General features: G+C 42.9%; 2 long non-coding RNA genes across 2 annotated transcripts in view; one reads left to right on the forward strand and one right to left on the reverse strand.

Moving 5' to 3' along the window:
- LOC142101589 (uncharacterized) overlaps positions 1 to 17,236 on the forward strand; it is a 63,011-nt gene that overhangs the window by 22,503 nt on the left and 23,272 nt on the right. The window lies entirely within an intron of this gene.
- LOC142101587 (uncharacterized) lies at positions 5,206 to 5,419 on the reverse strand. The gene is made up of 2 exons (XR_012679058.1): positions 5,366 to 5,419; positions 5,206 to 5,279 (listed from the first exon to the last, which is right to left on the reverse strand). It is a non-coding gene; the product is annotated as an uncharacterized LOC142101587 (long non-coding RNA).

The following is a 17,236-nucleotide window of genomic DNA, read 5'->3' on the forward strand; positions in this document are numbered from 1 at the left end:
AGCTACATATAAGCATGCTGGCCATTGTTCTGCCTCTATCTCTGATCCTGACCACACAGACGATATGATGTTATCTTATCCTGGGTGAAGCTCATTAGAAAATGTGTTTTTATACTTTCCTGCATTATTGTAACATCTGTACTGCATAATGATGGCTTGCTGTAAATCTTGCCATATTTTGCAATTAAATATCTTTGTGCATTGGAACTACAACAATCGCATTGGACATTGTTTTATTGGTAAGCGATAAAATGACTTTAATAGGGTTAATGTACAACATTTTACCTACATCATTTAGACCCTGTGACCACAGTGTATCTGGTATATGAGTAAGGAAGTCTGCAATATCAAAATTTGATTGTGGTGGGGCCTCAAGTGGTCCTTGAGTCATGAGAACATAAGCAGTAGCAAGATGTTTCTCTGGAATGTGTAAAAACACACCACCAGGTGAACACTGTATCGTGCATCCAAATTTACATAACAAATCCTTACCCAATAGGTTTGTGGGTGCTGTTGTAGATAGCAGAAATTAGTGTTCTGCTGTTATGGAGCCTATAGTAACCCTAGTAGGTGTAATCTTAGAGAGTGTTAGGGGGGTGTTAGAAACTCCAATAGCTGTTACAGTTTCACCTGAAAGAGAAAAATCAGATTCATTAGGAACATTAAGCACAGATAGGGTGGCCTCAGTATCCATCACACATGGGTAATCTTGTTCATTTATGTTCACATTTAACATAGGTTCTTTGGATGCCAAGGGAATGACTGTCTGAAGGTTGACAACTGGGGACACCCCTGAAATTCATTGCTGCTCTTGCGGAAACCAAGCAGGGGAATTTAAGAATTCCTTCTGGGGTTTCTTTTCTAAGACATCTTTATCATGTCTCTGTCTGCGAGGTCTTCTACACTTATAAGCCATATGCCCCACCAAGTTACAGTTATAGCATTGAATTTGTCTATGTGGCTTTGTATTATCTTCTAAATCGTTTAGCTGTAATGCCATCAACCTATTTATTTGTTTAGTTTCTGTCTCAATGAGTGTGTTTTCATGATGTTTAGCGAGGCGCAACAAGGATGGTAAGTCTTTTGCTGGACAGTAAATTTCTGCAGATTTAAGCATATTTTGTACTTTTGGAAGCAGTCCTGCAACAAAGGTACTTCTCATAACTGGCTGTATTGAGGAATCAGTTAATTTAGTATCTCCTCCATATGTTTTAAAGGCTGTCAGAAGGCTATTGTAGTACTCATCTACGGTTTGCTTCGTTTCTTGTTTTAGGCTAGATATAGCTTGCCAATTAACCATGCTAGGGAAGACTATTTTAACGTTATTACTGATTTGAGTCCATTTTTCTTCAAACGCATTCGTCGTTTCACATTTTGTTAGTGAAGTCCACCCTACTTGTCAATAAAATTCCTCATATTTTGGTTTGCCCAATGTAATGGTTAACAATTGCAGGGTATCTTCCCAACTAGGCTTCTGAACCTGCCTTACAAACTGCAAATATTCTAATAATGCTTGGGGAAATTTGGTAGGGTCTGGACACTGTTCTCGGATTGCCCTGAGATCACTGGCTGTCCATGGTATGTGGTAATCATACTGTATTAAATCAGGCTGCCCTCCTATGCCTGCTTGTGGGTTAGGTCCCATTACGACTCTGACAGGGGTAGTAAGGTCAGGTTGATTGCTAGGGGTACCAAATAATGCCCTTGCAATGGTGTTACTCCCAGTGGTTCCAGTGGTGAAGCCCTGTGCTCCCATAGTGACACCTGTTAAAGGTATTTCTGAAGTGGCTATTTGTGACAAGGGGCTTATTGCAAAAGGATTGTGTGCAGCTGATTGTTGTGGCGACATTCGGTCCCACTGTGAAAGTGCTGCATCTGTCTGTATGCAATAAAGGGGAAATAGCACTTTCTATTAGTCTGAGAGAGGAGTGGAAGTTACATCTCTCCCTGATGCTTCAGCTACTTTATTGGCTTAAGCTGGCACATCTAAGTTGTGAGCATGAACAATGGAAGGATGAAAACCTCTTCTGGTTCTGTTCCCTTCGGTATTACTGGGTATAGTTTGGTGTGTTGCTCGTTTTCATAGGGGGGGGCATCAGTAAAGTTAATTTTCCCCCTCTGGATGGATTCATCCATACAGTGTTCTTAAAATACATAATTGTATAGCATATTTGTTACAACATCCGGTCTTGTTTAGTAATTTTTTCTCTAGTTGTCTTAACACATACATGTCAAATGTCTCTTCTATATGAAATGGGCTTTTTGTCTTGCACATCAAAGAGTTCCATTTATGCACATGCTTACATCCTCTGTGACCATATTTATGAAACATTATCAAGGTAGGTGACCCCGCAGGGAATTCTACCACACTAGTGTTGTTCTGCCCCAAAATTATATTCTACCTTTACATAATATGGCGAGTATAAGAACCCCACAGTTTTCTTATAAAATTATGCAGAACCCCTAGGTCTTGCCAGACTGTAGAATTTACAATGATAAGTGTCACGAGCTGCGACGGCTGTGGGCACTGCTTGCGACTCGCTCTCCTCCGTGGCTCAACATCCCGGCCGTCATCATGACGACCGGGACGTCACTTCCAGATTGTCTCGGCCGTTGCCAAGGCAACGGTCGGGACGCTCTTTCTGTGTAGCGCCGCGTCCCGGCATCCAGGGCAGCCGGGTGCATGCGCAAATTAGGGATTAGCTACGTGGCTAATTACTCTTCCCTGTGCCTCAGTCGTTTCTCATTGGCCAATGCTAGTATATAAGGCAGGAAGGGGCAATCCTCCCTGCCAGTTATAGTCCCTGCTTCCTAGCAAACATTCCTGCTGTGTTGCTGTTCCTGATATTCCCTCTCTTCTGTTGCCGACTTTTGCCTGGATTCTGAAGCTGATTGATTGCCTGTGACCTTGACCCCTGCTTGAATTAGACGCTGCTGATTTGCCTGTGACCTTTTTGACCCCTGGCCTGGACCTAGACGCTACTGTATTGCCGGCGACCCTCAAAACCTTTGCCGGGATCTTCACTCCACCTCTGTGTGAACACCTGCGCTACGTTCTCAGGTTATCAGTTCCTACAACTAGAGTACAAGACCTGGGGGCATCTGAATACCTGTGAGCGCATCTAGCTCTACGGGAAAAGTGGTTCCTATAGGCGAAGACCTCTGAAGCGGTTCTAGGAGTTGATACCTGGGGCGTGAGCCGTAACAATAAGTAACAATTTACACTTCTCATAGGTCACTCAATCACTATATCTAATCCCAGTAGGATTAGTTTATGGTTTACTCTGTATTCTAAGAAATGATACAGTCTTTCACACTAATTTAGACTATGTCTGATCCCGTGCGATCAGCTCATCAATTACCTGACCACTTTCACCAGCGATGCAATCTGAAACTGCAGGTATTCTACTTTACACATTCAGGGCACTGAAATAGGGCTTGGTGGACCCTTATGGATGATCACACACTTAAGGGAATGTTTGTGGGAATCTCATTCAGTGGCATGAGGCACGAGGTACAGTCTGAGATTTGGGTTTATTCAAATCCCAGACATAGTCTCAGCCTTGGGGCTAGATTTACTAAGCTGCGGGTTTGAAAAAGTGGGGATGTTGCCTATAGCAACCAATCAGATTCTAGCTTTCATTTACTTAGTACCTTCTACAAAATGATAGCTAGAATCTGATTGGTTGCTATAGGCAACATCCCCACTTTTTCAAACCAGCAGCTTAGTAAATCTAGCCCTTGGTCACTTACAAACAGACATGAAAATCATGCAAAGTCCTTTCAATTCACTCTTAGATAACTAAATACACTAAACCCACCTATTAACAAGAACAGTATAGTAACAAAAGCAAAATCAACATAAAACTGCAACAGTTACACAACTTATCTAATAACCAGGTTATAAGCAAAAATTTGAGTTCATCACTTACTTCATGCATAACATTTCGTCAAATAAAAAACAATGATGACCCACGGTGCTAAAAAGTGGAAGAGATGTCTAATCCCAATGATATGATTACTAATGAGGTACAACACTATAACAAAAATAAATGAATAAATAAACAAGTCTGAACACTCTATAGAAACCAGGAGGGTTTATTGAAAAACTGGGTAGAAAAAAATGGGGAGTGGTGAACAGATCCCAAATATCCAGCTAAAAACAGTAAAAACATATATAGGGATATAAAGTAAAATATCTCAAAAGTATTCCAGGGAATATGTAGTGAAGAAAAACAGAGAAAAAACTCCAGTAAAATAAACAGAAGGCACCGCAAAAACAAAAATAACAATCCCAACGATGTCAATGCCGTGGGCAATGTAGATAAAATTATATGAAAAATACCTCTAAAAGAATGTCCCAAAGGTTCTTCACAAAGGTGCCAGAGTCTGTTGAGCCCTCCAGGGCTAAAAGCGAGAGCTCCCTCCTTCCGAGGATGGTGCACCACCAACTTCAGCTGGTCCCAGTAAGTTCCCCTGTCACTTCCTATACCGTGGAACGCAAGCCTGCGTTTCAAATGCCGAACTTCCGGTTTCAGACAGCTGGAACGCAAGGCAGCGTTCCTGTATCTGCAGATGAATAAAAGGTATATTCTCTTCTCTTCTTTAATAAGTACATCAAAGATAGTGATAAAAACATGTAACCATTAACATTACATAACATTAAAAACTATGTTTAGTCTCAAATCTGAAGAACTCCTATATGTAAAGATTCCTAGCAACTTACTGTAGGTTTCTGGCATGTCATTATGTGAGCAAAAGTTGAAAACCCATCAAGGAAAGATATTAAGTTATTTCAGCGTCTTGTTTCATAACATTGTAATAAAATAAACGTGTTTGCACAGGCAAAACTACAAATAATTCAGTGTGATGCATAATCCTACACTGCTGCCTGCACAAACTGAAAGCAGCCGTATTTTGGGCTGAACCACTGTACACGAGAAAGCAGACACTATGAACCAGTGACATCACTGAGACACAAAGGGCACTTGATGAAAAGTAACATTTACCACTGCTTTCAGACTCCCAGCTGCTCTCACTGTCTGTAGAGTCTTTTTTGTCATGATTTTTTCTTGATGACTTTTTCTCATTTCTTCTGCAAAATCATACACAAAGAAAAAAATACTCCAAAATATACAAAGAAAGCTAAATGAATCCAGAATAATATAGTGTGTAAAGGAAAAGATGAGGTTTACATGAACCTACCTTCAGAAGAAGAGTCAGAGCTGCTGGATTTTTTACATTTCTCCTCCTCTTCTACAGGCGTGTGCTCATCTGAGCTGTAGAAACACACAGGGATGAGCATAAAACAGAAGGAGTTTCTAACAATGACTTACAACAAACAAAATGGTGTAAAAGGACTTACTCAGGTTCAGGATCTTTTGGTGAAAGACCCCAAACTTCTGGGGCTCCCAACTCCACTATCCTCTCCCTTTCTTTTAGACGTCTGGAAAAAAACAATCAAAAAAACACCAATGACATACAACATGGACGATAGTAAAATACAGAATTACTTCCGTATATGGGAGTTGTGCGCTCCATTCTGCCAGTTATAGGACACTTTGCTTTATGTCTTTTTTAAAGGTACATCTGCTCTTATGGGTTTGTTTTGTTTATGGTTGATGGCATATGAAGACGAAATTTTGGGGGGAGGGAGGTTGTATCTGCGTATGTGGGGTGGGGTTAAAGCTAGGGATGTGCACCGGCGACTTTTGGTGTCTAGTGTTTTGTGTTTTGGATTCCGATTTGCTTGAGGTTTTGGGTTCGGATTTGTTTCGCAAAACACCTGCCGAAAGGTTTTGGTTCGGATTTAAGGTTTTGGATTCGGATTTTTTTTGAAAAAAGCATAAAAAGTTCAAAAATCAAGTTTTTGGGCTTATTTTCACTCCTACGCTATTATTAACCTCAATAACATTCAATAACAATCATTCCCACTAATTTACAGTGTATTCTGAACACCTCACACCTCACAATATTGTTATTAGTCCAAAACGTTGGAACGAGGTATCTTTCTGGACTGCGTAGTGGAGTGGTCCCCACAATATAATAAGAAAACCATCAACTGGTCATAATTACACCAAAAATTGTACCTGGACTGCGTATAGGAGTGGTCACCACAATATAATTTAAAAACCCTCAAATGGTCTGAATCCCACCAAAAATTGTACCTGGACTGCGTAGAGGAGTGGTCCCCACAATATAATAAGAAAACCATCAACTGGTCTTAATTACACCAAAAATTGTACCTGGACTGCGTAGAGGAGTGGTCACCACGATATAATTTAAAAACCCTCAAATGGTCTTAATTACACCAAAAATTGTACCTGGACTGCGTAGAGGAGTGGTCACCACAATATAATAAGAAAACCATCAACTGGGCTTAATTACACCAAAAATTGTATCTGGACTGCGTAGAGGAGTGGTCCCCACAATATAATAAGAAAACCGGCATCAACTGGTCTTAATTACACCAAAAATTGTATCTGGACTGCGTAGAGGAGTGGTCCCTACAATATAATAAGAAAACCATCAACTGGTCTTAATTACACCAAAAATTGTACCTGGACTGCGTAGAGGAGTGGTCACCACAATATAATTAAAAAACCCTCCACGGGTCTGAATTCCCAAAAAAAAAGTTTCTAGACTGCGTAGTGGGGTGGCCCCGGTACACAATTTTTTACCGGGGCCACAATATAATTAAAAAACCCTCCACGGGTCGGAATTCCACCCAAAAAGTTTATGGACTGCGTAGTGTAGTGTTCCCCACAATATTAGTTAAAAATTTTGCAGCAACAGTCAACGTTGTTTAATATCTGATACACCTCTATCTGGACTGCATAGTGGAGTGGCCCCGGTACTAAAGTTGGTACCGGGGCCACAATACCTCCTCCAACTTCCAAGTGTAGTGTTTATAACATATAAACACTACAGTAGTTCTAGCACGTCAATACCTCTTGTTTTAAATTATGACAGGGCATTTAACTTTTGGTTTAATTTTTTGAATTTGTTGACTATTTGTTTTACTTTTTGAACATGGCAAACGACTGTTGAATAGTCACATAATGGCAAAAAAAGAGTTGCAAGATGGAATTGTCCTTGGGCCCTCCCACCCACCCTTATGTTGTTGAAATAGGACATGCACACTTTAACAAACCTATTATTTCAGCGACAGGGCCTACCAAACAACTGTGGCTGAAATGATTGGGCCCCCACACCAAAAAAACAATTCATCTCTCCCTGTACAAACTAAACAGGCTCTACTGAGGAAAGATATCGTCCTCATCCTCAACCTCTGATTCCTCTCCCCCTACAGTGTGTACTTCCTCCTCCTCACACATTATCAATTCGTCCCCGCTGGACTCCACAACCACAGGTCCCTCTGTACTATCTTGAGTGCAGTGCTGTACTTCATTGAGGAATTGATTATTCATTTTTATAAACATCATTTTTTCAACGTTGTGAGGAAGCAACCTCCTTCGCCGCTCACTGACCAGGTTCCCCGCTGCACTAAAAACTCTTTCCGAGTACACACTGGAGGGGGGACAACTCAGGTAAAATAGAGCCAGTTTGTACAGGGGCTTCCAAACTGCCTTTTTTTCCTGCCAGTAACAATATGGACTGTCTGACATGTCTATTTGGATGGTGTCAGCAAAATAATCCTCCACCATTTTTTCAATTGTGACAGCATCCAATGCATGACAGTAGACATGTCTGCAATGGTTGGCAGGTCCTTCAGTCCGGACCAGATGTTATCAGCATCCCCACCAGCGGGTCTTTTAGGAAAACTGAGCTTTTTCCTCGCAGCCATAGATGTGAAAGAAAATGAGGGTGGAGCTGTTGTCATGTCACGGTCCTCTTCAGAGGACAATCTCCTGACCAGCAGGTCTTTGCACCGCTGTAGACTTGTGTCCGCCGGAAACAGAGACACAACATACGCTTTAAACAGAGGATCGAGCACGGTGGCCAGAATGTATTCCTCTGACTTTAAAAGAGTGACCAAACTCGGATCCTGGCAAAGCATACGAAGGGCTACATCCACAAGAGCTACATGCTTAGTGGAATCGCAATGGTTTACCAGCTCCTCCCTCACTTTCTCCAGCTGCTTCTGCAACAGCCTGATCAGGGGAATGACCTGACTCAAGCTGGCAGTGTCGGAACTAACTTCTCGTGTGGCAAGTTCAAACGGCTGGAGAACCTTGCACAACACGGAAATCAGTCTCCACTGCGCTTGACTCAGGCGCATCCCCACTCCTTTGCCTATGTCGTAGTTCCAGCGCATCACAACCTCTTGTTTGAGGTGATGGCATAGCAGGTTAATGGTTTTTTGATATGCCTCTAGTCTGCGGTAGGCACTGGCTGAATGCCGAAAGTGTCCAGCAATTTTGCGCGCCACCGCAAGCATCTCCTGCACACCCCTGTCACTCTTGAGGTAATGCTGCACCACCAAATTGACAGTGTGGGCAAAACATGGGACGTGCTGGAAATTGCCCATATTTAATGCCCGCACAATGTTACTGGCATTGTCTGACACCACAAATCCCCATGAGAGTCTAAGTGGGGTAAGCCACTGGGAGATAATTTCCCTCAGTTTCTCTAATATGTTGTCAGCGTTGTGCCTCTTATTAAAGCCTGTAATACACAATGTTGCCTGCCTTTGCACGAGCAGCCGTTTTGTAGATGCTGCTACTGATGCAGCTGTTGCTGTTGCTGTGGAAGGGGATGCATCTACCCAGTGGGCTGTCACAGTCATATAGTTCTTCGTTTGCCCAGAACCACTTGTCCACATGTCCGTGGTTAAGTGGACAGTGGGTAAAACCGCATTTTTTAGAGCACTGAGGACACTTGATCGTAACACGGGCCAGGGGCTAATCCGTTCCTTGCCACTGCGTGTCTTAAATGGCATATTGGCAACTTTACGTTTCTCCGCAGATGATTTTAAGTTTCTCTTTTTGCTACTTTTACTTAACTTGGGCTTTTTGGGTTTTACATGCCCTGTACTAGGAGATCAGGCACCGGGCTTGGAAGACGACGTTGATGGCATTTCATTGTCTATGTCATGACTAGTGGCAGCAGCTTCAGCATTAGGAGGAAGTGGGTCTTGATCTTTCCCTACTTTATCCTCCAAATTTTTGGTCTCCATTATATGTAGCACAAGATACTGCAGAATGTGTGAACTTGGTAATATTGCAGTACCAATGGACTTATACTGCTGGATTGGTTTTGCAAATTCTGTTATAATTACTTTTTTTTATAATTTTTTTTTTCATATTTTTTTTAAAAGTTTTTTTTTATTTTTTAAAAACTTGGGAATAATGGGGAAATAACTATGCCCTTAGAAGCACAGAGCACAGGACACAGCACCACTGGACTGAACAGGACACAGCACAGGACCCAGCAGCACCACTGAACTCAGAAGGACAGAGCACAGGACACAGCACCACTGGACTGATACTGCAGAATGTGTGAACTTTGTAATATTGCAGTACCACTGGACTTTTACTGCTGAATGTGTGAACTTGGTAATATTGCAGTACCAATGGACTTATACTGCAGGATTGGTTTTGCAAATTTTGTTGTAATTATTATTTTTTAAAATTATTTTTTTGTATTTTTTTTATAACTTTTTTTAATTTTTTTTGAAAATGGGGAATAATGGGGAAATAACTATGCCCTTAGAAGAACAGAGCACAGGACACAGCACCACTGGACTGAACAGGACACAGCACAGGACCCAGCAGCACCACTGAACTCAAAATTGACAGAGCACAGCACACAGCACCACTGGACTGATACTGCAGAACACAGCACAGCACAGCACAGCACAGCACAGCACAGAACTAAACAGCACAGCACGAGATCTACCAGGACAGAGGACCACCTAACACACCCTCCCTCTACCCAGGGGCAGATCTAGAATTTTTTTTTAGCCTGGGCGATTTAGGTGGGGGAAGGGGATTTAGGCCCCGCCCCCTTTCTGCCATCTAAGGCTGCCGGCGGCTGGCAACTATGTGCAGGGCCGTTCGGCAGTGACAATGTGCTGCCTGGCTGCTGCGATTGTGTTTAAAACACAATCAGAGCAGCCGGGCAGCACATTGTCACTGCCGAGCGGACCTGCACACAATGTGCAGTCGCCGGCAGCAAGCCCCTGCTAGGGGGGGCGACTGCCCCGATCGCCCCCCCCCTGGATCCGCCACTGCCTCTACCCTGATCAATGCCCGAGTGAAGATGACGGCGACTAGCGGGGAATTTATAGGATCCGAGTATCGCGAGATCCGACAGCGGGATTATGACTCCGAGCCTCGGTTTCAGGTTTTCATTTGGCGCCAATACCCGGATCTGTCTCGGATCCAGCTCGGATCGGAAACGTTTGGGTGGACTCGGATTCACGAAATCCGAGTGCGCTCATCTCTAGTTAAAGCTCGATGATTCCATAAAACGATCAACTGGTGATGCTGCAGATATTTTATATCATTAAAAAAAGAAAATAGGAAATTACAGACACTGTGAAATTTGTACTTAATTGTCCTAATGATTCTCTTCATCCAATTTCACTGTATTATGTGATTTCCCCTGGTTTGTTTAACTATAGATTGCCTCCCCTGTTCCCTAAACGTTCTATATTCCCTCCCCTCCCATTCCGCTACTACAAAACTAATTTTATTACATTATACAAGGAAGTATAACCTACCAATACACGAAAACAAATGGAAATAGGAGAGAGCATAGCGGTGTGAATAAAATGTATTCTACTATTTACAGTTAACAGGGCTATTTTTGCTTACTACATTGAGGACATGTTTTTTTTCTCACGAGTAACTGTAGTTAGCATATAGTATAGAAATGGAAAAACAGGGTATGATTAGGCAAGCTATGCCTTTACAACTGTTTTGGAACTACAAGTCTCAGCATGCCTTCATGTCAGTGTGGTGAAATTTGAGAAATATCCTTTAAACCACTGTCCCTGGAAAATAGTTACCAACTATGATTACATATAAGAGGGGTATGATTCTTAATTGTGACCAAATCCTTTAATTTGGGTACAGTGCAAATGTTTTGTACATATAACCCCTGCTAATTTTCTATGTAAGGGACATAAACAGCATAGCAATAGTGTACACATATTACATACAAACCTGTGACTGCAGTTGTTCCAAGACAGAAGAAAAGGGGGCTTTAAATGAATTAAAGGGCCAGGTATGTCGTCCTAAGGGGAGGTTTATAATCATAGAGTATAGTAAACTGCCTTCTGCCCCAAGCTTCATAATGAGTCAACCTGATATTACTAATGTAGATTAGTGTGCATTTATTATAGCATATGTTTAGCAAGCTAGTTATTTTGACTATTACAGTGTGACTGCATTGACTGGTGCGCTATGCACAGGATTACACACACTGCCTACCTGGCTATAATAGCTTCTTGTCTCTGTCTCAACATCTCCTCCTTCCCCTTCTCGTAGTAGTTGCCCCATTGTTTGCTGTGATGTGGCCTGCTGGAGGGGGTTCAGTCCCTGGAGCGACTGCAGCCATTGGTGACGGTCCGCTCTCGGTTTCCTATCCTGGGACCTGTCGCTGCTGTCATGGCGCCTCTTGCAGGGAGAGTTACGGCAGAGGTGCCACGATTTTTGGGCAATTCTTGTGCTGACTCATCTGCATCACCACTGGGTCTCTTGGGAAAGCTAAGATTTTCCTAGCAGCAGTTGCCTGAGAAACTGAAGGAGGAGACATTGTTGTGTCATGTACCACTGATCTGTAAACTTGCTGACAGGAGCTCATTGCAACTCTTGATATCTGGGTCAGTTTGAAAGAAAGAGAACACATAGCTCTTAATCCTAGTTTGAAGCACAGTCGCCAAAATGTAGTTATCCGATTTCAAGATGTTGCTAACTCTTGGATCCTTGCAAAGCGAATAAAGTACTTTATCTACAAGTCCGACATACTTAACGTAATTCCTGTTTTTCATCTCCTCCTTCAATTTCTCTTGCTGTTTTTCCAAAAGTCTAATTAGGGAAATCACTTGACTCAAGCTAGCAATGTCTGAACTCACTTCACACGTGACTGCTTCCAGTGTTTTCATCACCTTGCACAACACAGATAGTATTCTCCACTGTGCAGGACTAAAATTCTTTCGCCCTCAAATTCTATTCTTCTTGCAGCTGCTGCTATCTCCCATATGCTGTTGCAGAATGCCTAAAATGACCCAAAATTTTTTGGGACACAGACCTCATCTCCAGCATGTCACTGTCACTTTTTGAAAAGCTCTGTACCACCAAGTTGATTGTGTGAGCAAAACAGGGAATGTGATGGAATTCTCCCCGCTATAATGCTCTAACAATATTGGTGGCATTATCAGAAATGACATATCCTTAGGAGAGCTCAAGCGGGATAAGCCATGTTGCAATGACATCCCTTAGTTTTTCAAACAGGTTGTCAATGGTATGCCTCTTAGTTAAGCAGGTGATACACAGAGTAGCCTGACTCTGAAAGATCTGGGGGTAAATGTATTAACCTCCGGTTTCTTCAACTCCCGCGAGTTCGGCGTCTCCAACGCTTAAATTTAAAGCGGCGCTGCCTTGTAAAGGGAAGTTTGCCGCTTTAAATTTAAGCTGCGAAGACGACGAACTCGCGGGAGTTGACAAAACCGGGGATTAATACATTTACCCCCTGGTGTTGTTTGTTAGATGCTTCTGCTGTTCCTGCTGCTGGAGACGATTCACCAACCCAGTGGGTTATCACAGTCATATAATCTTTATTTTTCCCAGTTCAGCTTGTCTACATATCTGTGGTTAAGTGTACAGTTGGTAGAATGGCATTTTGTAGCCCAATACTTTTCTTTTTTGTAACCTCCTGGTACAGGTGAGGAATTGCTTGTCTAGTAAAATGGTGTAGAGATGGAATTTGGTAACAGGGACACAGGACCTCAATTAACTTGTCACCATTCAGACCCGCTGATCAGATGTGCGGTTACTTACCTTCTCTCCCCGACTGTTCCCCTCCGGACGAACGCCACGGTCTCTAATGCGGCCGCCATCTTCCCGGGTTCTGCGCATGCGTGGACCCGGCATTTTCATTCATTCAGGTTTTGGACATCAATCTACTGCAGATCCACTATAAAAGGCACCTCCTGCATTGGATGAGTGCCCGATCTTCAGGTCTCTTCTCCTGGTTAGACGTATCCAAGTCCTGGCTCCTGTTTCCCTTGTCATCCTGTTGTTCTGTCTCCGGTGCTTTATTGCTTGTCTAGCAGCTAGCTCCAACAGGACCTCTTCGGCACCAGCCGCTGCGGAACCACTTCTCCGATGTGTTCCTCTTTCATTGGTGCATCCCAGCTCCACAGGACCTCTTCGTCAGCCACCGCTGCAAAACCTCTTCTCCGCTGTGTTCCTGATTCATTGGCGCTTTCCAGCTCCACAGGACTTCTTCGCAGCTGCTGCTGCAGTACATCTCCTCCCACTGTCATCCGGGTCCCAAGAGTTTCCTATCTCCTGAAACCACTTGCTCCTCAGTTCCTCCATATACTATGCTCTCCTTAGGTTTCACCCGTTACTCTCTGAGAGGACCGCAACCTGCGGTTAGGAAGCCGCCAAATCCATGCTCCCTTGTGGGAGTCCTTGGTGAAAACCTACCTCTCCGTTAGACTCCGCACCTCAAGGAGGGTGGTGTTAAAACCGGGAAAGCACTGTGGGCACTCCTAGACCTCAGAATTGTGACATAACTGTCTAAAACCTGCGCATTAATGGTGGATATTGGATGCAGATCTAAATCTAGCATAATCGCCATGGCGCCTGTGATCCGCTGTGCGACTGGGTGACAGCTGTCATACTTGATTCCTCTTACAAAGCATTGTTTAACAGTCAATTATTGTAAAATACTAGTAGTCTTTTTTTTGGTCTGCTTCTGGGATGAAGATCCACCCAAAGCAGGAGGAGCAGCAACAGCAGGCCTAACGCTCAAAGATTCTTCTGAGGGATCCTGGGTAGGGGAGGAGTCATCTAGCCTTAGCAACTTGGATGCAGGACTAACTCAGATCACTGGGGATATTGATGATGAAGGTGATGGGGGTGTAGATTGCATGTGCTGGGATCTAGCTGAGAGAAGGGAACTAGCTCATGCTGGACTGCTTGTTGTTATTTTCCCAACAGCTTGTCATGAAGTCGTTTCAAATTGCGTAACATGGATGAGGTTCCTAGATGGTTAAGGCCCCTACCTCTACTGACTGTGGCTTTACAAATGTTACAAACAACTAGACAACTGTGATCAGGATTTGAGTAAATATAATTCCACACATAAGAGGTGGATTTTTTGGTCTTATGCGGAGGCATGACAATGGCCTTCTTCTTATCACTGGCAAGAACTACTTCAACTGGTGCAGGACTTGCCACTGTAGAGTTCATTAACAGCACTGTTAGCTTAGCTGCCTTAAGCCCATTGGTAGCTTGTTTTGTGGGGGCCCAAACAAACCAAGCACTTCAGACACAAAACTGGCACTCCTTGTCACTGAAGTGCTTGGTTTGTTAAAGTGTGCATGTCCTTTTCAAGATCCAACATAAGCGTGGGTGTGAGGGCCCAAGGACAATTCCAACTCTTTTCTGCCACTACAATGTTTCCTAGATGTGCTATAAACTGCCGTGTGTTTGAGTCATTGGTCTGTTGCTTAGCATCCAGCCAGCTTGCTGCACTCTGTGCCGAAAGTGCATGAAAATAATATTGTGACCTGTGAGGTGGTCAAAATTGACTGGAAATGACTGTTATTAAAGTTAATTATAATGTAGGAACAAAAAAAGAGCAAATGTATGTGATTTTAGCATATTTAACCAATTTTTCTAAAAAATACAGATCCAAAACCAAAACCAAAACACACGAGGGTGCTTTTGCCAAAACAAAAACCAAGACCAAAACAAGAACTTAATACAGATCCAAAACTAAAACTAAAACCAAAACACAGTGGTCAGGGAATATCTCTAATTATCATACACCTGTTGAATTTGGCTTGGGGTGAATAAGGGCATGAGAATCACCACTAAACCATGGACAGTAAGACAGAGCCAACTAGAATTAAAGAACAGACATAATTTATTAATAAGCTCCTGTGATGGAGAGACATGCATCTCTTGACTCATTGGTGAGACAGGCCTCTAAACTGGAGGAGTTCCCAGCAGTAGGGAGCAGTGTAACACAGCCTCCAATGCTTAAACATACAATTCCCAACAACCTGAAGCTGTAAGGAGAGAGGAAATGACATCAGTGTCTGAAAAAAAATCAGGAATTTGTTGCCAAAATAACAGTAAGAAAAGGAGTCAGAGAGGAGAGTGACAAAGGAGGGATGAGGTGCAGCCATAGTCTAGTCTGCTGCCATACCCAGAGATGCCACCTGGAACCAGAAATAAATATCTGCAAGTCTGTTGAGCCTGCAAGAAGAAGAGAAACACAGCAAGAGAACTTGCTGTCTGTTTAGAAGGAATGGAGCCAGCCATCGAAGCACAGAGACTGCACAGTACTTGGTCACTGAAGCTTCTGGTGAAGACAGAGGGCCCAATTTATCAAGCAACGCAAACGCATACGTATCTGCGTTGCATACTTGGATTAAGAGGGGAGGGGAGGGGGGGTTGTAGGGGACAGCCTCCTTGGAGTTAAATGCAACATTGCCTGCAAACTGACTTTCACCTGGATCCACGGCATACAGGTTAGGTGATGTGCTCTGCTTTATCCAAGCAGAACGCTCACCACACTCCAGTACCATGGAGCTTTGTAACGCTTGCACTTCTGCCTTACACCACTGACGCCACTTCTGGGTACAGTTTCCATGTTCTCCAATGAGTGATTGGCTTAGCTCTGATACTTGAACTTAACATTGGACTATCACTACAATGACACATGATTTGGGGAAATTGTAAAGTAGCTAGGGCATTTCACCTTTGGCAATTTATCTTGCACACAGCGCCTACAGATGCCATACTTCTTACAGGGGTGGCTTGTTGGTGGAGGGCACATGTTCCTTTTGGATGACATGCAAACAGCAAATCACAACCTCTTTTCTGCTAGAGAAATGATGATGGAGTTCTAAACAAACCATCTTATTTAAATGTTACTCTTTTTGTATTATTATATACAATCTCTTTTGTCCTTACACCCACATGTTGGATAATTAGATGAATAAAGACACACACACCAAGTTTGTTTTTTGTAAAACTTATATAAATTGAAAAATAATCCCAAATATAAACACATGTACATTATTCTGTCAAACTATTTACATGAAAAAAAACAAAAAACTAGGCATATAATGTAGACCAGTAGTCCATTTTGGCCTCCAGCTCTGCAAAACATTGTTCTTTCTCTTTTTGCAGGTCTTTTAGTTTTTTCCAATAAGCAGAAATTTCTGCCCTGATCTCAGACAATGTTGGTGGGGGGAAGTGGGCAACTGTCAGCTTCCTCCATGTGTGCTGAAAGAGTCCAGAAAAAAAACATTAAATACATCATACTTGCCAACTTTAAGAGGCAGCTATCCGAGAGGGGGTCCGTCGAGGGGGCGTGGCCTCGCGTGGTGCGTCGTTAGGCCCCGCCCCTGTCAATCTTATAAATTTAGCCAATCGAAGCAGGGGGCGGGGCCACAATGCCATGTTTAGCCCCGCCCCCCGCCATTTTCAACAGCGGCAACTTCGGGATCCGGGATTTTTGCCTGCTCTCTCGGGAGTCCGGGAGAACTCCCAAAAATTCGGGAGTCTCCCGGACATACCGGGAGAGTAGGCAACTATGAAATACATGTAAGCCTATTTTGCCAAACAAACAGGAATTAGAGATGTGTACTGTTAGATTCATTTAAATTGTTAGACCTCTAGCTACAAAACCATTTGCACGCACATTACACGTTGATAAGGCTTTGGTGTCACATTTTTAGAGATGTACTACATTCTGGTGTGCCCCGGGAGAGGGCCGTGGACAGGGTGGTCTTAACAGCATTATAGGCCCCAGGCAAAAACACTACACTGATGCCCTACCTACACAATAACTCACAGCAAACAGTTAAAAATGTGTCTGAAAATTTAGATCATACTTATTGCAAACTCCCACAAATTCAGTGTTTGCCAAATAAAACGTCTGCTGAAGAGCAGACATTAATGTATAAACGTTTTGAAAATCTAACATGTCCCTTTATTTTGCTAAGCAAATATGTTCAAATCTAATTGCAAAATCATTTGTTTAATCATACAGACAGGGGTGGTACAGTACTAAGTAATTT

Source organism: Mixophyes fleayi, chromosome 9 (assembly GCF_038048845.1).
Source record: "Mixophyes fleayi isolate aMixFle1 chromosome 9, aMixFle1.hap1, whole genome shotgun sequence".
In the NCBI taxonomy this organism is placed as follows: Eukaryota; Metazoa; Chordata; class Amphibia; order Anura; family Limnodynastidae; genus Mixophyes; species Mixophyes fleayi.